Source organism: Lygodium microphyllum, chromosome 3 (assembly GCF_053477565.2).
Source record: "Lygodium microphyllum isolate KBCC chromosome 3, Lygodium_microphyllum_v1.1.10, whole genome shotgun sequence".
NCBI classification, from domain to species: Eukaryota; Viridiplantae; Streptophyta; class Polypodiopsida; order Schizaeales; family Lygodiaceae; genus Lygodium; species Lygodium microphyllum.
The window spans coordinates 186372766-186397810 of record NC_141137.1 but is presented as its reverse complement, the minus strand read 5'-3'; the positions used below and the strand labels follow the sequence as shown (position 1 = coordinate 186397810).

Here is a 25045-nt window from a genome sequence, read left to right as displayed (position 1 = left end):
CTTGCAATGTCGCTGCCCTACTTGCTATGTTGCCACCATTCGTGCTCCCTCTTGTAATGTCGTCAATGCCACCACCATCTGGTCGACGCCGCCACCACCGTCAATGCCTCTTGCATATATATATATATATATATATATATATATATATATATATATATATATATATATATATATATGAAAAAATAATTTCTAATTAATAACTAATTAACTAATATTGAAATTAATAATTACTAATTAATTTAATATTCATTAGTAATATGTAAAATTAAGTAATTAGTTATATTAATTAACTAATCAATTAACTAGTAATACATAAAAAAAAATTATAATTAACCAATTAACTTATAATTAGCAACCAATTAAATAATTAAATACTTAAATACTTATTAGTTTCTTATTATTAGTTACTTCTTAAAATTTAATTATTAGTTTGTATTTACTAGTTTCTACTTACAAGCTAGTTATCCATGTGGTATCTTTTTTGACACCTCTAGCTTCAAATTCCAAAACACTAAAGGATCGATAGGCCATGCTTTCATGGTTTGTATATGTATTGAAAATCAAAATCAAATGAGCTTTACCCTTTTATTCCACATGAGATTTCTGTTCTCGTTGAGCTCATCTTAGGACACCTACATTATCTTATAACAGATACGCCGCCCTAGCCAAACTCCCCACCTGACAATGTCTTCTACCTAGATCAACACGTGAGCGCGTCTTAAGACTAGAAGTAGGGGTCGAGCCCTATCTCCACCTCACGGAGTAAGTAAAATGACATTGAAAGTAGTGGTATTTCACTTGTGCCAAAGGCTCCTACCTATTTCCCTTGATTCTTCCGAGCTCGTTTCCATGGCGATGGTTTCGCAAGATAGTAAATAGGGACAGTGGGAATCTCGTTAATCCATTCATGCACATCACTAATTAGATGACGAGGCATTTGGCTACCTTAAGAGAGTCATAGTTACTCTCGTCATTTACTTGTACTTGGTTGAATTTATTCACATTAACATTCAAAGAACTAGGCATAAATCACCTTGCATCAACATCCGCAAGGACCATCACAATTCTTTGTTTTACTTAAACAATCGAAATCTCCTTGTCCATACTAGTTCTAAGACAACTATTCACCACCTATGGAGGGCCGCCTTACATGGAATCACGTTCTACCCTTGTCACCCAATTGGCATGCGGAGGCCGCCCTCACCATTAGGTAGCTTTGGACAAACCCTCGATAGTCTCTGAGGTCAAGAAGCAGATCCTTTTTCCAAAGTTATGGATCCATTTTACCAACTTTCCTTGCCTACATTATTCTATCGAGTGACAATTAGAGGATGTTCACCTTGGAGACCTGATGCAGTTATGAGTACGACGGGGCATGATCACCATTCACTCCTCCAAATTTTCATGAGCTACCGGGGGTGCACCAGACAATGTGAGACATGATGTGCTTTATCAGCCCTACTGATGCCGGACCCTATCTTCGAGTGATCCAATTTCAGGGTGGGCGAGTTGTTAAAAGGAAAAGAGAGCTCGAGGCCCATGACGGTGTCTCCGGATTTGGTTACCTTGTCGTCCACCACTGTCATGTCCCGGTTTGAGAATATTAGTCAAATTCCCTTTCGATGAGCAGCACACATTGCACCCTTGGCATAGGATTGCCCCATCTCTTTCGATCGACTAACCCATGTTGAATTGATGTTCACATGGAACCTTTCTCCACTTTGGTCTTCAAAGTTCTCATTTGAATATTTGCTACTACCACCAAGATCTACTGTGGGGGTTCTTTCACTCGATTTCATGCTTAGAGCTACGCCATGATCTCCACGCCCTCCTACTCATTGAGGCCTCGAGTACTCATCCCGGTGATCGGGTATAGGTCTCATGCTTCAGTACCATCCATTTTTAAGGCTAGTTGATTCGACAAGTGAGTTGTTACACACTCCTTAGTGGATTTCGACTTCCATGACCACCGTGTGTCTTGCAATCAATCAACACCCTTTGTGGGATCTACATTAGCGCATAATTCAGCACTATAACCAGCTTTTGATTCATCCCACATCACCCATTTTTCTTACAAAAGATGGCCCACTTGGAGTTTGCATTCCATGTCGAGGTTCAACAAAGAAACCTTGGCCACTTACCTATTTAAAGTTTGAGAATAAGTCGAGGGTGTTTCACTCCTGATGCCTCTAATCATTCACTTTACCTGATAAAACTGCGAGGAGCTCTAACTATCCTGAGTGAAACTTTGGAGGGAACTAGCTACTAGATGGTTCGATTAGACTTTTGCACCTATACCCAAGTGTGACAAATGATTTCATTAGGAAAAGAATGAACTCACAAATGGGCCCTTAAAAATAATATAGTTTAAGATGTGGGCCTTTTGGATTGTCCAATAGGAAGGCTAGATGTTGACATCCATGGAGGGTGAATCTTCTCTCTCCAAATCTTGGGTTTTTAATTAAAAAAGGGGTAGTGGGGGATTTTAAAAAAGGGAGAATGAATAGTACACAAAATTTGAGTTTCTCTCACCTCATATTTCTCCCCTTTTTCTGGAGAGTTTTCAATTATGGGTTTTTTCCCTCACGAAATCAGTTTGACCCAAAAGTTGAGCAACATACCACTTTCCCTCTCTTCTCTATACTGGTGAATTTTCGTCTCCATTGAAGCTCCCTCGTGAGAGTAATTAGGGTTTTGAGCATTTTGTTTACCTCTGCACTTTCTTCTCCATGTAGCTCCAGATTTTGGGCAAAACACAGGTTCCCATCTCTCTTTGCATTTTCTCTTGTTTGCTATTTTTTCAATAGGATTTGATGTCGTTTCTTACTGTTATTGTTGTTTTATTGCAAAGGTTTTTTTGGGTAGGAGGCAAAGGTGCTCATCTCTCTCTCTCTCTCTCTCTCTCTCTCTCTCTCTCTCTCTCTCTCTCTCTCTCTCTCTCTCTCTCTCTCTCTCTCTCTCTCTCTCTCTCTCTCTCTCTCTCCTTTCTTTCTTTCCCCCTCTCTCTATGTGTTGTTTCTCTTTTATGTTGTGTTTTTAATAGAATTCGATGTTGGTTCTAATTATTGTTTTCCTATAGAGTTTATTTGAAGCAAGAGACAAAGGTGTTAATCTCTCTCTCTATTTGGGTTTTTTTTTGTTGTTTTCTTTTCAATACAACATTATGTTAGTTCTAACCTTTGTTGTTGTTTTATTGCAGAGATCATTTTGGGTGATATTGCATAAGTGCTCATCTCTCTGTCCCTCTCTCTTTCTTTCTCTATGTTTTCTATTTTCTATTGTTTTTTCAGCATACCTTGATGTAAATACTAACTATTGCTATTGTCTTTTGCAGAGATCAATTTAGGCAAGATTGGATAGGTTCTCATTTCTTTCTCTCTCCCACATACTCATACACACTCTCTTTCTTTCTCTTTGCATTTTCTCTTTTCTACTATCTTTATAATAGGGTTTGATGCTAGTTCTAACTTAAGGTTCAATTGTTGTTGCAACACTTAACACAAGGTAGAGCAAAGATTTTGTAGCTCAATTTACGAGTAAATTTGCCATATTTTGTGGTGCCAAATTTATTAATTTAATTAGTGACTTTTATGTTTGATGGGATTGATTTTTTCTTTTGTCCATCATTTGCAATGGGTTTTCATCAACAACGATTCAATCTTATCTTCAGTAGATCAGCTTATAGGTAAATTGGCCCTATTTTGTGTTGCTTCTATTCATGCAGTTATCTAGATATTTTTTGTTAAAAGGGACTCATGATGCAAATATTTTTTTTTACATGCAGGTATTGTACAAGGTTTAAGTGAAGCACATAATTCTCCATCGACTATTTTGATGTGGTGATTGATTCCTTTGTGCCAGATGATATGGATCTGCTGGAAGTCGATGGTTCAAAAATCCTCTGCTTTATTGGTCTTGTGTGTCCATTCGGATCTCCATGCCAATTGGCAATGATCCATGAAACTCTTGTATCATATCATCCATATAACACACAATGTGTTGAGTCATAAAATATCTCACATGTTAATCCAATGTGCCTATTAAGATTTGCATGCCATATGACTGCTATCCTTGTAATAACTACTCTATAATACTCAAGTTTCATATAATGTATTGAGTCAAATCAAAATCCTATTCATTATAATAAAATTTATTTTGGAAATTTTCTCTGAGCATTCTTGTGCTATTCTTTTTATTATATTTCATGTAAATGATATGATTAATGTGATGCCTTGAAATTGAATCTATACTTTGTGTGGATGTACATATCCACATGTGTTTCGATATCGATGTTTGTGTCTGTTTACAAAAGTGTAAACATCTCTCAATGCCATGTTGATTTTTATGGCATGTTGGTGATTACTAGACAGACTTAAAATGCTTATTATTTAGGGGTTAATATATACTTCTTTACATCTAATGCCTAGGTTATAATGCTTGAGAGAAGAACAAGCATTCTCTTGATAGATGTATGTAACAGAAAAGATGAAGAAGGGAATTGGATCACTAATATGTATCATTGCTCATCTTGGGTACATATGCGTCCAAGTATGAAGGGAGCTTTCAAGGTGAAACCATCTGCAAATGCAGATGTATCAAAGCACTGGAAGGGTAAAATTTTAGCTCTTAGGCAAAGGAATGTTGATTCTCACCTTGTAACAGAAGCATTTGTACAACATATATTCATGCAAAAACAAATACATATTGTGTCCACTGTGCCCTTTCAACGAAACATTGCAAATAGTAAGTATTTACAACTCATTGAGAATGAGAAATTTCATGATATTTATGTAACTACTTGTCTCATATTTATAGAAGTATACCCTCCAGAGTGTTGTGAGTGGAAAAATGTCAGGAGTTTCACAGGTTCTTTTAAGTGTTACGCCCTCGAAATTGGTAGATTTCTCTTTGAGGGGCATGCAGTTAAGCAACTTGTCGAGGACCTTGTTTTTTTCTATGACTCCAAGTACATATTTCCCAAGGGGGATTGAGAATATGGAACCCTTGAATCTATGCACACATCGAATCTCAATAGCATAGAATGGCCATTGTATAGTAGCGACATTTTGCACATGTGTAGCACAAAAATTTCAACAAACATATTGATGTATATGAAGCCGAGCACTGGATCAAAGAACGTTCATCTAAGCTTATTCATACCAAGTGCAATTTTTGCACATATGTTCAAGGAATGTAAGGGTATGAGACATACCAAAAGCACGTACATCATAAAAAGTACATCGAAGGATTATGTAACAAGGATTCTAGGCAAAACTTAGATGTAAAAAATGTCTCACAATCCTGACACTCAAGACATGCGTGAAAGTGCAGTTGTGGATGTTATTATCATTTGTGAGGGCTGCAAGCCCCAAATGTTGCAAATGGAGGATGATTAGCCCTTGAGTATAATGCCCTAGGAAATTACAATGTTAATGCAAAATCCACCTATTATCTTCTATTTTAAACTAGATGGTAGGAAAATTCGAAGTCGAGGTGTGTAACGTGTCCACTTGTCCACATGTAGGGCACGTGTAGCCCATCGGCAGGGGAGTCTAGAAAGCGCCACCTGGCACTTGCAAGGAATGTCACAGGGTTTGCGATCTAGGTCTTCTCGAGTCTGCCCCGAAGCGAAAGTATCCGACCGTTCCCACTTAGGATCGACCTAAAGTCAGGGTTTCTTTCCTATCAGCCAAGTCCCTAGGAAGTAGCTAGCGTCGAGCTCCAGATGAACCATTTTGCGTAGGAACAACAGAGTCGAAGCGGATTTATGCTACACTTGGTTCATGGAGAATGGGAAACAAGAGGGATGCGAAGCTCAACCTCTCTGCCCATAAGGCATAGTCCCATTCCACTCTCCTAAAACAGCATAAATTGGGATTCTAACTCTACTGACTCTAGGTCTTCATAGTTTCATTATCACGTCTTTTGATAAACGTTCCCAGCTAATCGGGACCACCCTTTCGTAGGACGGACCCAAGTCACATCCACCGCACTTTCCTCGGGTTGCTTAGTTATCTAATTACCTGCCACATTATGTTTGACATGCAAAAGCAACTTCCTTAATTAATCAATTTAAACACAGGTTCCTTCACACAACTTAGGCAATGACATAAAAAAACAATGTCAAGCAAGTTCCTTTTTCAAATATATGATCTTTATTTATCATAGTCTTGGAATACATCAAGTATCTTGCCCAAAGGCTATCCCAGCAATCAACAAGATTGCTGCTCCAAGTTTTGCCCATAGACTAGTACACGAGCCTCGAGATCCTATCTCGAGTCACGTCAACCTCTTATGCAGGATTCGGAGGTAAGGAATTTATGGCCAGAGCCTCCCCTGGCACCCAAGCATCCTCCTGGTCCAAGTAGCACCCACGGAGAGACCTCTCACGGTGGGTTCGGTCCATGTACCAGATGTGGCTAACAACCCCCTTGGATAGGGCCAGGTAGGCAGTCGGAGGTAACTGAACCTGCCTCTCCCTCCATGCTTTTAACTTGAAGCATTAAGTGTTTTGCATTGAATTAGTTCCTTGAGCAAAGAAGTTCAAACAATGTACGTAAGTGTACAATCACGATCATTTCTGTGGTTGTTCGTACGACCAACTGCTAAGGTGTGATTCCTTCTTCCCGAATGCTCCCAGCATTTGATCCTGGATCGTTCGCAACTTGGCGAGATTCCAAGGGCTTGGCAAGCTAGGTTGCTTATTTTCCCTTTTTCTTTGGGTTAGGGTTTGTACCCTACTGACCCTAATTATCCATTACCTTAGGTCTCCTTGTACTATAGTCAAATAGATCTTGGACAACCCCCTCGTCCTTGGTTGGTCAATTTGCTTCTTGGCAATTCACAATTTCCCTAAGTTCAACAAATTGGTCCCCAAAAGAGAGAGTTGTAGTAGGGTGACTACTCGACTTCTAACTTGTAATTAGATCTCGCCTCTCTTGGCCTAAGATGTAGTAGTAGCATCTTATGATTTAGTTGCAATAGCATCTGACCTTGCAGACTAGTTACACGAGATGCCTATCTTGAGGAATTACATCCCTTTCTCGATATTACTAGTATTCGTATCCTAAGGCTTGGTGCCTTCTCATTACTCGCAACATAGAACGATCTAAGTGTGAGGTCATTGGATTAACTCTGCAAGCGCCTATCTTTCCATATTGATTGTAACTATCACTTCATGCATATTGCATCCTATATGCTTTTCATCAAATGAAATATAACTATTTTCCTTTTCATACACTTACTTATGCATGCAAGTTGCTTATGCATGCATGTTATGCTATGTATAGTTACAATGATATTGAAATAAAAACATAATCTTTTCCTTTCCCATGCAAGTCACTTGAAATAGAATGCAGTTGCTTATGCGAAATTATAACCCTTTGTTCCTCTCCATAGCAACTACCTATTCTTTAATTAAACATCCTTCTACAGATCAACCTATTTACGGTCGTCACAAGGGATTTTTTTATTGCACAAATGCATTGCATACAACATAACTTATTCTTGCCAATGTAAGTTACCCAATGCAAACCTTCCAATGCACATGAGCATCACAATATATTTTTAACCTATGTGCGCGATGCGACTAGGACATTATTGCATGAGTGCATCTTTTAATACATGAACCATATATTCACGAATGCAACAACCTTTCCTCATGATGGTGGGAGGAATATAAGTACCTTGTCATGCAATTTAAAACTCTTCCAAACATTCCTATGATCTTTTTAAAACAAATTATTCTAGTAATGCAGTTAGGTTTCCCTATGCGAATTTATACTTAATGCACTCGTATCATGCGGAAACGAAAGGGTGAATTTGATGGAACCTGAACTTTTGCAAGAAGGGGTGTTATCGATTCTTATGCTTCGGGTGGGGACTCCTACATGTACTCCTCTTACTCCCGCGTGTGCTCCTCTCGTGCGGTGCTTTGGGGCCATCGCAACCGGGACTCTAAAATAAGTCGGGCAGGTGGAGGGTTTGCTGAAATTCTTTGCAAGCTGGCAGTCCTTCCCTCCCGCAAGGGAACTCCCTTCGCAAACGAATTGCGTCCTCCTATGGTCTGCGGGTGAAACACCCCCTAGGAAGATTTTTTTTGGAAGCTTTTAAGAAGCTTCTCAAAAAGCTTCTTTAATTTTTTTAAAAAATTTCTGACCGGGGGGGGCCTAAAAGTGTAGAAATGATGATGATGGTGGTGGCGACGGCCTTGGCAGCCTGGCGGAGGTGTTGGCGGAGCAGGGGCGTGGCACGTTGGCGGAGCACAGGGGTGGTGCTGAAATCACGGGGCAGGGGGCGGCGCCTGCTACCACGAGGGGGGCTCCCCTTTTATAGTGGGGAGGGGGGGTGGTTTATTGGGGGGGGGGGGGAGACGGTTGTTCAATGGCCGCCACCCCTCCACCTGGGGGGTGCATGCCCCCCTCTCTTTTACTCCCTCTCTCTCTCTCTCTCCTTGACATGCTGCCAGTGGGGAGAGAGAGGGAGAGGTAAAAAAATTTGAATTGAATTTAAATTTTTTTAAGAAGGGGAGCATTCTTATGCATGGGGGGGGATGCTACATCCTCTCCCTCTTAGAGGAATCAAGATGTCCTCATCTCCAGAAGATTTGGGGATATTGTTGGTTGAGAGTATTTTCATCCATCTAGGTGGCATCCTCTTCGGGATAATCTTTCCACTGGATGAGGTAATCTCTCAAGGCCCTTGATCTCAAATGCCTCTCCCTAACATCTAGGATTCTATCAGGCTGTAGCTCAAGGACTCCTTGGCTAGGCATTACAATTTGTTGATCATCAAGTACATGATTCACATTAGGTAGATACTTTTTCAATAGGCTAACATGGAATACATTATGAATCTTTAGAGTTGCGGGCAGCTATAGTCTGTAAGCATTAGGCCCTAGGTGCTTGATGATCTTATAAGGTCCACAATACCTCGGACTTAGCTTCTTGTACTCTCCCAAGGATAGTGAGCTCTTTTTAGGGCGTACACGGATGAAGACCATATCACCTTCAACGAAGGATCTATCTTGCCCTTTTGAGTTAGCGTAGGCCTTCTTTCTATCCTTGGCAGCTTGAATGTCTTGTCTTATTGATTTGATTTGATCATCCATGTCTTCCAATATCTGTCTTGAAGCTTCCACCCTCAAAGTTGGATCCGAGAAGTTCAAAGGGTATGACAATCATGCCCGTACAATGCTTGGAAAGGGGTCATCTGAATACTCTGTTGGTAAGAATCATTGTAAGCAAACTCAACCGGAGGTAAGTATTGAATCCACTTTTTGGGTTCGCAACAGTAGTATGCCCTAATTATATCTTCAATGACTTGATTGACTCGTTCTGTTTGACCATCAGTTTGGGGATGGTATGTTGTGCTGAAATAGAGTTGAGTTCCAATAGCCTCAAAGATAACCCTCCAAAAGTGTGATGTGAAAAGGGAGTCACAATCATTAATGATTCTTCTGGGTAACCCATGAAGTTTGAATATTTCCTTGATGAATAATCTTGCGATGTCTAAATCTTTATAGTTCGTCTTGATAGGGATGAGATGTGCAACCTTGGTGAGCATATCTACTACAACCAAGATAGAGTTATATCCTCCCTGAACTTGGGGTAAGCCAACAATAAATTCTATACTAATGAACTCCAATTTCATTTGTGGTATGTCAAGTGGTTGCAATTTCCCAGGCATTTTAACATGTTCTGCCTTAATGCGTTGACAAGACAAACATTTCGTGACATATTTGAGTACGTCTCCCTTGAGCCTATCCCAAAAATAGCTCTTCCTGACCGTGTTAAGGGTCTTGGCATAACCAGGATGTCCTGAGAAAGGGGAGTCATGGGCTTCTCAAAGTATCTTCTGCTTGAGAGTTTGGCTTGCAAGGATACATAATCTTGTCCTAAAGTAGACAAGTCCACCACTGACAGAGAATTCTTGATACTTCGTCTTTAGGTTCGGGTCCTAATCCTTGATAGGGATCTCCCTTAGCAATTTCTGATAGACGGGTCATGACATGCCTCTTCTTTAGCTAGCTCAAGAATTGGGTTGTTTGGCATTGATACCTTTGTGGCTAGAGATTTTGTTGTTGATGGATCTTGCAAAATAAGGGAGTTTAGAAATACCTTATGATTGAGTACATCAGCAACTACATTCTCTTTTCCATGCTTGTATTTGATTTCAAAATCATATTCTTCCAACACTTCAATCCATCGACGTTGCCTCATATTGAGCTCATTCTGGGTGAAGATCCATTTAAGACTCTTGTGGTCCATCACTAAGGAAAATTTGTTACCTAGCAAGTAATGACTCCAAAGTTTGAGGGCATGGATGACAGCCAACAGCTCCAGATCGTGGGTAGTATAATTCCTTTCATGGCTCTTCAATTTCCTTGAAGAATATGCTACCCGATGACCTTCTTGGATAAGCACACATCCTAAAGCAAGTGCGCTAGCACAGTTAGCACTTCAAACTCCTTACTAAGATCAGGAAGTTTCAGGATGGGTGCTGATACTAAGCTTTGCTTTAGTTTGTCAAAGCTGGTCTGTTTGGTAAGTGACGATACAATTGCTACTTGCTTCTTTAGTAGGTCATTCAGAGGTGCTGCAATCAAAGCATAATCTTTGATGAAAATCCTGTACCGTCTTGTCAATCCAAGAAAGCTACGTATTTCTGACATACCCTTATTTTGATCTTTGTAAGACCAAATCCTGATGTTCCTTGGTTTGGTCTGCACCTCTTGTATTATTGGAGCAGCTCGAATGAGTGCATCTTGTAGGTCCATTGGGTGCATTGATTCTAATCGAGTGTTTATGGGCGGATTCAACCCAATACAGAATTTTGACACCTGCTGTGTCATATCCATTGGGGGTGCATACTTTAGGAGTGAAACGAACTTCAAATAATATGCTTCAAGGGATAGTCCTAAATGCTTCAAGTCATAGAATTCATTCATCTTTTGTGTGTGGTAGGCAGGTGGCAAATACCTCCCTCTCACAGCTTTCTTAAGCTTATCCGAAGTGACTGTCCCCTCCGAGATCGCTTGGTCTCTGTACCATTGTTTCCACCAAAGTCTCGTTTCGCCTGTTAGCTTAAGTTTGGCGAGCATGGCTTGGTTAGCAGGTGCAGTACCTGCTGCCTCAAAATAGTCCTCCATGGACTCAATCCAGATCTCGGCGTTAGCTTGAACAATCCTTCCCTTGCCATCAAACTCGGGTGGCTTAATTTGTTTGAGAAGAAATTTCTTCTCTTGAGCCACAACTAGACTTAGTGGAAGAGTCAGATTTGGAACCTACGCTTGGGGTTGTGTCTGAACAATAAGATTCTTTACGTTAACATCTTATCATACGTTCCCATATTATGTTAATATGACTAGCACAGCTTTTTAGCTAACTGACTTAATCACTTAACACCTCTGTTAACATTTATGATCAAGATAGAAAATTGTAAAGTCTTATTTATTCATGAAGGCATAACCCCTTGAGTACACTTATATTTTATAAGTAGGACAGGCTGATTGATACATCAGTTTAGGGAAAATAGGATTGTGTTACAATCGGCTACAGGGACGGAATAATAATATGGAGTAGAGTCATGGATTTTCAGGAAATGGTAAGTCATAGGAAGCTTGGGATATCCCTTTCTTTGATGCCCGTTCTTCTCATAGTGCCCTAACACTTTGATTCAGTCATCAGTAGAGATCACCCGGGTTACTTCTTCATAGACATACTTGTTCTGCTTGACATACTGACCGCTAACGTGCAGAGTTACGTTTACGCGAGCTTCGACAAAGATGAACAGCTTCATGATCTTTAAATCCTCCATCCACTTGATTCTCTTCAAGTTGGTCTAAAGGTACGCGAGTCAGTGGGCTGCTATGTAGTATATTCCTGAGTCTCTCGTCCATCTTCCCTCCTCATACAGGGGCGAAGGATTATAGATGCAGTCCAGAATATTCATCATGCCAAGTCTTTGACAATAATTCGAAGCATGCATTGCAGTCATAAACATGATTTGGAACACCAAGAACTTGCTCCATGCTTCGTGACTCTGCAACTCAGCATTCATAAGTGAATAAAGAAAAGTTTTCAATAGAAAACACTGCTCTGTTTCACTCACCCACCCCTCTTTACCCCCTTATTCCCTTTATTTTCCTCCATTAAGTTCCCTTATAATCTTTAGATCTCGCTGGTTCGCTCTGATACCAACTGTAATGTGTCTGCTTGTCCACTTGTGGGGCAGGTCTTAGTAGCCCATCGGGAGGGGAGTCTAGAAAGTGCGACCTGGCACTCGCAAGGAATGTCATAGGGTTTGTGATCTAGGTCTTCCCGATTCTGCCCCGAAGCAGAAGTATCCGGTCATTCCCACTTAGGATCGACTTGAAGCCAGGGTTTCTTTCCTATCAGCCAAGTCCCTAGGAAGTAGTTAGCGTCGAGCTCCAGATGAACCATTTTGTGTAGAAAAAACAGAGTCGAAGCAGATTTGTGCTGCACTTGGTTCATGGAGAATGGGAAATGAGAGGGATGCGAAGCTCAACCTCTCTACCCCATAAGGCGTAGTCCCATTCTGCTCCCCTAAAATAGCATAAATCAGGATTCTAACTCTACTGACTCTAGGTCTTCATAGTTTCGTTATCACGTCTTTTGAGAAAAGTTCCCAGCTAACCAGGACCACCCTTCCGTAGGACGGACCAAAGTCACATCCATCGCACTTTCCTCAGGTTGCTTAGTTATCTAATTACCTGCCACATTATGTTTGACATGCAGAAGTAGCTTCCTTAATTAATCAATTTAAACACACATTCCTTCATGCAACTTAGGCACTAACATTAAAAAAAACAATGTCAAGCAAGTTCATTTTTCAAATATCTGATCTTTATTTATCATAGTCTTGGAATACATCAAGTATCTTGCCCAAAGGCTATCCCAGCAATCAACAGGATTGCTACTCCAAGTTTCTCTCGTAAACTAGTACACGAGCCTCGAGATCCCATCTCGAGTCATGTCAGCCTCTTGTGCGGGATCCAGAGGCAAGGAATTTACGGCCCGAGCCTCCCCTTGCACCCAAGCCTCCTCTCGCTCCAAGCAGCACCCACGGAGAGACCTCTCGCGGTGGGTTTGATCCATGTACCCGGCATGGCTAACAACCCCCTTGGATAGGGCTAGGCAGGCAGTCAGAGGTAACTGAACATGCCTCTCCCTCCATGCTTTTAACCTGAAGCATTAAGTGTTTTGCCTTGAATTAGTTCCTTGAGAAAAGAAGTTCAAACAATGTACCTAAGTGTACAATCACGATCATTTCTGTGGTCGTTCGTACGACCAACTGCTAAGGTGTGATTCCTTCTTCCCAAATGATCCCAGCATTCAATCTTGGATCGTTCGCAACTTGGTGAGATTCCAAGGGATTGGCAAGCTAGGTTGCTTGTTTCCCCTTTTTCTCTAGGTTAGGGTTTGTACCGTACCGACCTAATTATCCATTACCTTAGGTCTCCTTGTACTATAGTCAAATAGATCTTGGACAACCCCATCGTCCTCGGTTGGTCAATTCGCTTCTTGGAAAATCACAATTTTCCTAAGTTTGACAAATCGGTCCCCAAAAGAGAGATTTGTAGTAGGGTGACTACTTGACTTCTAACTTGTAATTAGATCTCGCCTCTCTTGGCCTAAGATGTAGTAGAAGCATCTTATGATTTAGTTGCAATAGCATCTGACCTTATAGACTAGTTGCACGAGATGCCTATCTTGAGGAATTACATCCCTTTGTCGATATTACTAGTATTCGTGTCCTAAGGCCTGGTACCTTCTCATTACTCGCAACATAGAATTATCTAAGTGCGAGGTCATTGGATTAACTCTACAAGTGCCTATATTTTCATATTGATTGTAAGCATCACTTCATGCGTATTGCATCCTATATGCTTTTCATCAAATGAAATATAACTCTTTTCCTTTTCATACATTTACTTATGCATGCAAGTTGCTTATGCATGCAGGCTATGCTATGTATAGTTACAATGATATTGAAATAAAAACATAATCTTTTCCTTTCCCATGCAAGTCATGTGAAATAGAATGCAATTGCTTATGCGAAATTATAACCCTTTTGTTCCTCTCAATAGCAACTACCTATTCTTTAATTAAACGTCCTTCTATGGATCAACCTATTTACGGTAGTCATAAGGGATTTTTTTATTGCACAAATGCATTGCGTACAACATAACTCATTCTTGCCAATGTAAGTTACCCAATGCAAACCTTCCAATGCACATAAGCATCGCAATATATTTTTAACCTATGTGTGCGATGCGACTAGGACATTATTGCATGAGTGAATCTTTTAACACATGAACCATATATTCACGAATGCAACAACCTTTCATCATGATGGTGCGAGGAATATAAGTACCTTGTCATGCAATTTAAAACTCTTTCGAACATTCTTATGATCTTTTTAGAATGAAGCGTTCTAGTAATGCAGTTAGCTTTTCCCTATGTGAATTTATACTTAATGCACTTGTATCATGCGAAAACGAAAGGGTGAATTTGATGGAACCTGAACTTTTGTAGGAGGGGTGTTATCGATTCTTGTGCTTCGGGTGGGGACTCCTACATGTGCTCCTCTTACTCCCGTGTGTGCTCCTCCCATGCAGTGCTTTGGGGCCATCACAATTCGGAATCGGGAATAAGTCAGGCAGGTGGAGGGTGTGCTGAATTTATCTGCAAGCTGGTAGTCCTTCCCTCCTGCAAGGGGACTCCCTTCGCAGCAGACGAATTGCGTCCTCCCGTGGTCTACGGGTGAAACACCCCCTAGGAAGGCTTTTTTTTGGAAGCTTCTAAGAAGCTTCTCAAGAAGCTTCTCTAATTTTTTAAAAAAAATTCTGACAGGGGGGCTGCTAGCATCGAAATGATGATGATGATGGTGGCAACAGCCTTGGCAGCCTGGCGGAGGTGTTGGCAGAGCTGGGGGGCGTGGCACATTGTCGGAGCAGGGGGCGGCACTAAAATCGCGGGGCAGGGGGACGACGCCTACTACCATGAGGGGGGGGGGGTCCCCTTTTATAGTGGGGAGGGGGACTGGATTATGGGGGGGCCGAGATGGCTGTTCAACGGCACCCACCCCTCCACCTGGGGGGTGCATGCCCCCCTCTCCCTCTTTTACTCCCTCTCTCTCTCTCTCTCCCCGACATGCTATCGGCGGGGAGAGAGAGGGAGAGGTAAAAAATTTTGAATTAAATTTAAACATTTTAAAAAAGGGGGGGGCGTTCTTATGCACGGGGGAGGGGGGGATGCTACGAGGTGAGGATACTGTTACAAGTGGAAACTGTGTGGCTCCACATATTTTAGAAATTGTAGAGTCTTCCTAAAAATCCCAACACCACAAGTTGTAATATCCAAGTCTTGTAAATTTTTGAATTTTTTCGACCAATACAATATTGTCACTTGCAAACTTGAAATATTTAAAAAGTATAGTATTTATGAAAAATCATACACTTGCTATACACTTTCCACATCAACACATTTACCTATATATAAAAACTTTACAAAGACACAAGTAAAGCCATAACTAGATATCGTATGTGAACAATCCTTAATTGTTTAAAACTTAAGGTTTTTAAGGTAGAACTACTTAAGTCCTTGTTTCGTTGTTTCATTTCACACTTTTTCTTTTCATCTCTTTATATCCACCATATCCCTCCTATCTCTGCTACGATGGATGCTCGTGCACACTTTGATGAGTGGATCCATGAGACTATCTTTGCCAGAGCTAGGGTGACGAGATATTTCAGGTTTTCTCTAAGAACTTCAACCTTGAAAGTGTGCTCTCATTGCTGGATCCCCTCCTTGAGGTTTTGGAAGACTTTATGAGCACCATTGCTACCCGCACATACTCAATATCGAGGGATCTGACATGACTTGGGTGCCTCTAGAATAGCTCATGGTATTTCAAGCAAGGAAGAATCATCAAAAAGTGGTGAATAGGTGTCTGGCCCATGTGGATCCTTCGCATAGAGTATGCATTGTTTCCATGGGTAGTGCACTAGTTACATTACCTTTGGATCTCGTGGAGTGTGATTGCGCATTTGTAATTTACCTCCTTGCATTGGATACCTCAACCCAAAACACGTTGGGTTCAAGGTGGGCTTTGATAAAGTAATCGGTGCCCCATCTGTTAGATTTCATGGAAGCAGGAAGGAGAGCAACACAGAGTGAAGCAACATGCTTACACTCTCTATTCTTCTTCTTATTCATTTAGCACACACATAGTGCATATACAACCTAAGGTCATAAAGACCATTCACACTAGAAGTAACACCGACTTATTTAATACACCTAACTGATCTAGCCAGACTAGTTGTGTCCAGCTCATGTCGGTCAAACACACATGTACGAGCTTGATATTCTAACACTCCCCCTCAAGCTCAAGACAACATATGTACTCCAAGCAGCTGTCTAAAACCACAAAACTTATCTTTACCCAAGGACTTGGTAAAGATATCAGCTACCTGTTCATCAGTCTTCACATGCATAAGATCAACTCGTCCTGCAAGAACCATCTCTCTGATGAAATGGTAGTGTACCTCTATGTGTTTCGTCCTGGCATGATAGACTGGATTCATAGCCAGGAGTGCACTACTCAGATTGTCACATAGCAACTTCACTGGAGCATCTACCTGTATGTCCAAATCAGCCATAAGCTTGAGCAGCCATGAAATCTCGCATGCTGCCAATGCAGCACCCATGTAAGCAACCGTAGGCTGCTTCTTGCTGCTCCAGCTAATCATGCCGCTAAATCCAAATGCATATCCACTCGTAGATCTACGATCATATGAGCAACCTGCCCAATCTGCATCCGTGTATCCAGTCAATATCAAGGGCTTATCTCTGACATAGAACAGCCCATACTCTACAGTGGACTTAACATATCTCATAATGCGTCTAACTGCATCCAAGTGCGGCTTTCTAGGCTTCTGCATAAACTGGCTAATGAGCCCTACAGCATAGCTCAATTCAGGCCTAGTTATGGTCAAGTAAATCAAACTGCCAACCATCTGCCCTGTACATAGTCACATCCTCTACTTCAGCCCCAATGTTCATGTCTAGCTTGACATTCTGATCAAGAGGTGTATCCAGCGGTTTGCACTTAGCCATGCCATACTTCTTCAGCATCTCTATGGCATAGTGCTTCTGCATCAGCCATAACCCATTGTCAACTGGAATTACCTCAATGCCTAAGAAATATTTCAGTTCTCCCAGGTCTTTCATGTCAAATTCAGATTTCAGCATCTTCATTACATGCTGTATGCCCAAGTCATCATCACCAGTGATTATCAAATCATCAACGTATATGACCAGCACTACTAAACCACTATCAGTCTTCTTTGTAAATAGGCTATGATCAGCCCTACCAACAACAAAACCCAATCTCTGCAAGTAGTTACTGATCCTAGCATGCCAAGCTCTCGGAGCCTGTTTCAGCCCGTACAATGCCTTTTTCAGCCTGCATACATAATGCTGAAAATCAGGGTGCACATACCCTTCCGACTGAACCATATAGACATCCTCTGCTAGGTCACCGTTAAGAAATGCATTCTTAACATCCATCAGAATCACACTACGTATAGTTGCCATCTTGGCAATAGGGCTGAATGTTTCCTCATAATCAAGTCCATACTGTTGGGCATACCCCTTTGCAACCAGCCTAGCTTTGTATCTCTCCACACTACCATCTGACTTGCATTTGATTTTGTAGACCCATTTGCAGCCAATGGTCTTTTTCCCTTCAGGCAGTGGTACTAAATCCCATGTTTTATTTTCAGCCAAGGCATTCATTTCTTCATCCATGGCTACACACCAATTCTCATCTTTCACTGCTTCAGCATATGTACTTGGTTCTTTGACCTCCATCACTTTTGTCATGTACGCATAATGCTTTGCAGAGTAGCCATTGTATGTCAACCTGTCAACAGGGTATCTGACCCTCTGCGAGCGTCTAAGCTGTGGTGCACTACTCAATTCCTCTCTCTCATGAGGCGGAATGTACCTGCTCTGCCTTGTGCCAGGCGTATAGACAGTCGGAATACCAAGTTCGCTGTCTAAAGTATCACTAGACTCATAGCCCGAAGTCATTCTGCCAGGTGTCATCATACCAGATGCATCCTCAATAACTTTCTCTTTTCCTTTGCTGTCCAAGACATCATGTCTCCCCCTCACTGACATACCAGTGTCAGTGGACGGCGAGCTTCTCAATCTCCCTATCCATGGGGATACTATCTGACTACGAGGTCCTATCATAACAGTACTCTGCTATAAATCAATTATAGAGGCATGAGTGGAAGGAGTATCCGCTGGCACTGCAACTGGTGATACATACCAAGAACCCATCTCATCAAAGATAACATCCCTGCTTACCAAAGTCTCCCTAGTAGAGGGATCATAGCATTTGTATGCCTTCTTCTCCTGCGAATATCCAATAAAAACACACTTATGTGCTTTGGGATCCAACTTCTTCCTTTTCTCATCTAGAATATGCACATAAGCAAGACAGCCAAAGACTTTCATGTGACTTACATTCGGCTTATAGCCATACAACTTCTCAAACGGTGTCATATCATGAATGCCTGTAGTGGGAGTCCTGTTCAAAATGTATACTACTGTCATAACAGCCTCTGCCCAATAGTAAAGTGGCATATGCTTTTCATTCATCATAGCCCTAGCAGCTTCCATCAAAATTCTATTCTTCCTTTCAGCTACTCCGTTTTGCTGCGGAGTGTAACTGCAGGTGAGCTGCCTACGAATGCCATTTTCAGCCAAGAACCCATCAAATTCATTTGATACATACTCCCCACCACTATCAGATCTCAAGCAAGAGATGTAGCATTCAAACTCCTTCTCAACCTGTGCTTTAAATTGCTGAAAAATAGCAAAGACCTCATCTTTTGTTTTCAATATGTAAAGCCAGGTATATCGACTGTAGTTGTCAATGAAGGATACATAATATCTAGAACCTCCCATAGATACATTATGAGCTGGCCCCCAAACATCAGAATGCACTAACTGCAATGGACGTGTACTCTATTGTACATGCCTGATAAATGGCAATCGTGACTGCTTACCGAACTGGTAAGCTTCGCATACATGACCAATATCTGAATATTGGACTTCGGTAACCCTGTAACCAGCTGTTTCTTTTGCATAATTTGCAGCCTTTGCAAATTGACATGCCCCACTCTCTTGTGCCATATTTCCAAATCCCTAACAGTGCTAGAACCATGGGCAAACATAGCTGAATTCAGCTCTGGCAAAGAAGCATCAAGAGTAAACATTCTGCCATTCCTGTGACCACGAGCTATCAACTTGCAGCCATTTCCAAATTCTTCAATAAAGCAGCCATGCTTATTGAATCTAACCTACAAATTCTGCTCCCAACAGATAACAAGTTCTTCGTAATTGAAGGGACATGCAATACATCATACAAATTTTTCTTTCTGCCATTATAGACCACAAGGGGCACTTTGCCTTTATGCTCAATGCTATGCTGCGTGTCATCACCTGTGCATACATAGCCATGCTTTTCAGCCACCATATCCATGAACCAATCACCGTGAGGGGTCATGTGATTCGACGCCCCTGAATCAATGTACCACACTGCATCATCAGATGATTTTTTAGCAGCCTTATCTTTGACATACTGCATGGCAAACAGTCTATCACCAGAGTCATCTGCCTGACTGGACGTAGCATAATGTCCATGTTGCTTGCCCTTCTGATTTCCCTGCTTCTTCCAGCAGTCCTTTGCAATATTCCCATACTTTCCGCAATAGTGACAATCCTTATATTTATTTGGATTGTCTGACTGACGTTGCTGCTGCCATGAGCCTCTGCCATGGGAGTTAGATCTCCCCCTGCCTCGAAAGTTTCCACCACCTCTTGCATTTGATGACTGCTGATTGCTATTACTATAGGATGCATTCTGCTGGCCTCCTCTGCCAGATCCATAGCCTCTACCACGGCTACCACGACCACGCTGATTCGAATAAAAAACTGCATCCTTATTCTTTGAGCTGCTTGACCCTATAGCTAAGCCAAGCTTCACCTCTTCATGAATCAATAATGCAACTAGCTCATTAAAATCAGGCATCTCAGCCCGCACAGATACTGAAGTGTCAAAAGACTTGTACTCCGGACCCAAGCCATTTAAGGTCACTGCAACCATATCCTCATCTTCTACCTGTGAGCCAACAGATGCCAGCTGATCTACTATGGTCTTAACCTCTGTGACATAATCTTGTATGGATCTGTTCTTCCTCTCCATGTTATTGAGTTTCTGCTTCAGTTGTATCTTCCTTGCACTTGTAGTTGTGCCGTAGTATTTGACCAATATATTCCATGCATCTACTGGGGATTTACAGTTCATGATCTGCATCACCATAGCATTCGAGATACATAATGACAACCAATGTAAAACTCTACGAGCTCTTTCCGTCCAAGCTCGATGCACTCGTCTTTGATCAGCTGTAGGATTCCTATCTGGAACTTCAGGTTCAGCCTCAACACCTGTCACTAAGTCCCAGTATCCTTTGCCTATCAGAAAGTTCTCCATGCGAAACTTCCATATTGCATAATTGTTGCTATCAAGCTTTTCTCCCACAATCTGGGTTACATTATCAATTCTATGAGCATTTGCCATGTTGCAAACCTTGCTTGACTACCTGCAAACCAAGATCTTCTTAACAGTTCAACTTCAGCCCGGAACTGTTTATGACAGTTTTTTGCAATTAATTGCAGTAAAAACCAGGGTATTTTAGCCCACTGATAGTCCAAAATAGCTCACACCAAGTGGCTTAACCTGTGAGTAAATCAGTCAATGCAAATACTATGTATTCACTTCGGTTTGAACTCCTGCAACCTCACTGCCAGGGTACATATATGCAGTCTGAAAACTGTAATTCTGTGAGTGACCAGCAGTGATTTCAAGCCCAAAACTGAGTAGTATACATGGCATACATGTCCCAAACCTTCATAGACATCTGCTAGCACATGTAGCAAACCGAGCATAACCAATGGGGCACAAATCAGTGCATAGATAGCAAGTATAAGTATCAAGCCTTCTGCTTACAAATTGCAGTTAGCAACTTCTCAGTAAACCACAGTTAATCCAGCTCCAAAAACAGCCTCAAATCATGTCAGTCATTCACTTTGAAGTTTTAGGTTCAATACATGAGCATTCGGGTAACTATAGGCATCCTGTCTTCATGAATCCAATTTATATATTGCATTTACTGCTTGCAACCACTGAGACAATGTCATTGCAGTAATCACTAGCCTTAGACTTCAACTTCCATGATCCCTTAATGCTCAACCCAATCCATAAACCTCCAGCATACATATCCCATGTCATACATATGGTAGATCCCAGCCAAGTGTCAAGTAATGCTTCAGTGAAAGCTAATGCTTGCTGTCCACTGTTCTGAGATAGGTTTCCAGCCTGTTTACACTTCCAGATCTGAGTATTTTCTTCAAGGAACTTCAACTCAAAGTCTTGAGAACTGATACTTATGTCTTCTAGAATGCTCCTAGGCTCCAGTGAGGTCCATAAAGCTGTTGAGATATCGAGCTCCACTCGTGATATGCCAGGGTGACCGTTGTGCATTTATGTCACCGACTTGTCAGTTGTAGATGCGGTTGGTACACCGCCCATGAATAATAGCTAGATGACAGCTATCCTTATCTACTCTAGTTCGTGGCTCAGTTAGTATGCCACCTTAGTTAGTTGAGTTTGGTTTGAGACCCATATATAGGGTTCTTCTATTTCTTTGTATAAGAGTTCTTTTGGCTTACACAACTAAGAAGAGGAAAACTGTTTTCGGCCTCCACCCTTGTGTGTATTCCCCCATTGTGCAAGCAAGAAAGCTACAAGTAAGACTCCTTCCTTCTCTCCCACAATCTTGACATGGTATCAGAGCCTTTTCGTGGTAAGGAGCTCAAGAAAGCAAGCCAAGCTCACGGTGTTCTAGTAAGAGGAGCAGTGTTGCTTTCATTTTCTGTTTTGGGAGCAGATCTCTGCAGGTAGCACAACCGAAAATTGCAAGAGTGCATTGTCTCAGGTTGAGACGCCCTTTGCGGTGAAGCAAGAGGGCAGTATATGCTGCGGGAAAGGGCTTTAACCCTTGGCGACCCTGTTTTTTTTATTTGAGGCCATTTCGGGGCCTGTTTTGGAGGTGGAAGTTTTCTGCACACACTCAGGTAAAGGCCCAATTTTATGTTGTGCGACCACTGTTCTACAGGTCGGTGAAAAGTTACTGTAGAAATTGCATCGTATGCTTGTGTGCAGAGACATTGGGAGTTTCAGAATCATCCTTAGTTCCTGTTTATGCAAAATCGTCACTGGGAAGTGACTGTGTGGTCAAATACCACTTTTGCCAGTTTTGCAGATTTGCCCTTGTGAGGGTGAAGCTATGTTCTTTGCAGTGACAGAATTTTTTGCAGTGTTCTGTAATGGCGTCTGATTCTCTTTCACAGATTGTCACAGAAAAGCTTGACAAGAACAACTTCCAAGCATGGAAGTTTAGAATGACAAATTTCCTTATGGGAAAAGGATATTGGGAATTTGTTGTAGGAAATGAAGAAGAACCAGTTCTTCCTGATGTTCCCAATCAACAGCAAATGCAGGCATTCAAAGCATGGCATGAGAGAGCCAGGAAAGTTATGTATTGGCTGTCTATCAGTATTTTGGACTCTATGATTGTGCATATTCAGGATGCAAGTACGCCAAAGGAGGCATGGGATACTTTGTCAAAAATGTATAGCACAAATACGCAAGCCAGGAAAATGCAGCTCAAGCAAGAGTTGCATAATGTGCAAAGAGAAAGTATGAGCATCAATGACTACCACATGAAGGTGAAGAAGATTGCATATGCACTTGCTTCCATTGGGTCGCCAGTGGAAGATGATGATTTAGTTTCTGTGACCTTGAATGGTCTAGGAAAGGATTATGCATAGTTTCGGACATCCATTTCAGTTCGTGAAAGATTTCCTGATTTTGAGGAGTTGATTGCTCTTCTAATTTCTGAGGAGCAGAGAAATGGTGGTGCATCTTCTTCAGGAGGAACTTCAAAAGAAGCTGTCTTCTACTCAAATGCTGGAAGAGGTAGAGACAGAGGTAGAGGAGGCCGATTTGGAGGCCGTGGTAGAAATCAGAATATGCAGTAAACTCGAGAAAACCAGTCCTATGGAGGAGGACGTGGTAACTCTAGAGGCAGGGGGAGCTAAAGAGGTCGTGGTGGATGGCAAAGAGGCCAAAATGCAAACAGTAATATTGAATGCTACTACTGTGGTAAAATGGGTCATATGGCTAAAGACTGCTATAAAAAGCAGAATGACATAATGAATGGAAAACTGCAACAAGGGAATTATGCATCTTCTATGACAGGTCATGCAGAATGGATGGAGGATACAAGGAAAATGGAAAAACCAGGATTTGTGGAGACTGGTGATGATACTGCACATCCGATTGTGCAGATTGGAAAAATTCCTTTGTCTATGCAGGATGGGAAAAAGAAATACCTGTCCGATGTACTTCATGTCCCGAATATCACCAAGAATCTGGTTTCTGTTGGTCAAATGGTTGAGCAGGGCTTGCAGGTCAGATTTAATCCTCATGGATGCTTTGTTGAGGATATGAAAAATAAAGGTCGCTTGATAGCAAAAGGAAAGAAGAAGGGCAGAATGTTTACATTGGATGCAGACATGTCTGAATTGAGTGCAGCAATGTTTGCACATGGGACCGGTGTAGTTGCAGATATTGATATCTGGCATAAACGCATTGGTCATGTTAATGTACAGCGACTTAAATCAATGCAGGCCCAAAATATTGTTGCAGGATTGCCTAAATTCAAGGTTGCAGAAATGCATAAGGTATGTGAAGCCTGTCAGTTTGGAAAATAGGCAAGGAAAGCATTTTCTAGACATGTTTCAGAGAGTAAGAAGCCATTGGAATTAATCCACTCTGATGTGTGGACTACTAAAGCTGCAACTCTTGGAGGCTGTCATTATTTTGTCAGTTTTATTGATGACTATAGCAGAAAAGTTTGGGTGTATTTTATGAAAAAGAAAAGTGAAGTTTTTGGGGATTTCAAAACTCTTAAAGCTATGGTTGAAAAAGAAACAAGCCTGCAAATAAAATACCTAAGGTCAGATGGAGGGGGAGAGTACCTCTCAAATGAGTTTGCAAGGTTCTTGTAGGAGCATGGCATAAAGCAGCAATATTCATGCAGTCATACCCCACAACAAAATGGAGTTGCAGAAAGGAAAAATAGGCATATTGGAGAGGTATCTCGTGCCATGCTCAATGAAAAAGACTTGCCAGATTTTTATTGGGCTAAAGCAGCTGCTACAGCAGTCTATAAAATGAACAGGACTCCCACTGCAGCAATACATGGGATGACTCCAGAGGAGAGGTATACTGGTAGGAAACCAGATATTTCTCATTTGAAAATTTTTGGTTGCATTGCCTATGTACATGTGCCAGATGAGTTGAGATCCAAGTTGGATCCAAAAGCTGAGAAGTGCATCTTTATTGGTTACTCTCTGCAGCAAAAAGGGTATAGATGCTATAACCCTTCTACTCGTAAGTTAACAGTGAGCAGAGATGTTGTTTTTGATGAGATGAGTAGCTGGTATAAACCAGTAAATGTGATTGATGATGTAGATGCACAAAATGGTAATGCTGCACAGAATTCACAACAGCGGTCACAAAATATTAGTGGACCTGGAGCGTCCTCTAGCAGTGGTTCACATTCTTCGCCATGGACAGGTAGATTGAGATCAGGAGAATCTTCTCAAGGCAGTGCAAATAGTGGTGTGCAGGTGTCACGAAAAGGAAAAGAGAAGGTAGATCAGCCCATGTTTGATGTGAATGCAGGTCACTCTTATGTGGATGGTGAATCCAGTGGCTCAGAACAGAGCATTGATGATGAGTTGGGTATTCCTTCTATTGTTACACCTGGAGTAAGGAAGACCAGGGATGTTTTGAGAGCACCTAGGAGTGAGCCTAT

At 41.5% G+C, this 25045-nt stretch overlaps 1 pseudogene; it reads right to left on the bottom strand.

The window, feature by feature from the left end:
- Positions 1-281: 281 nt before the first annotated feature.
- Positions 282-2872, bottom strand: LOC148039303 (25S ribosomal RNA; annotated as a pseudogene).
- Between the last annotated feature and the right edge of the window lie 22173 nt (positions 2873-25045).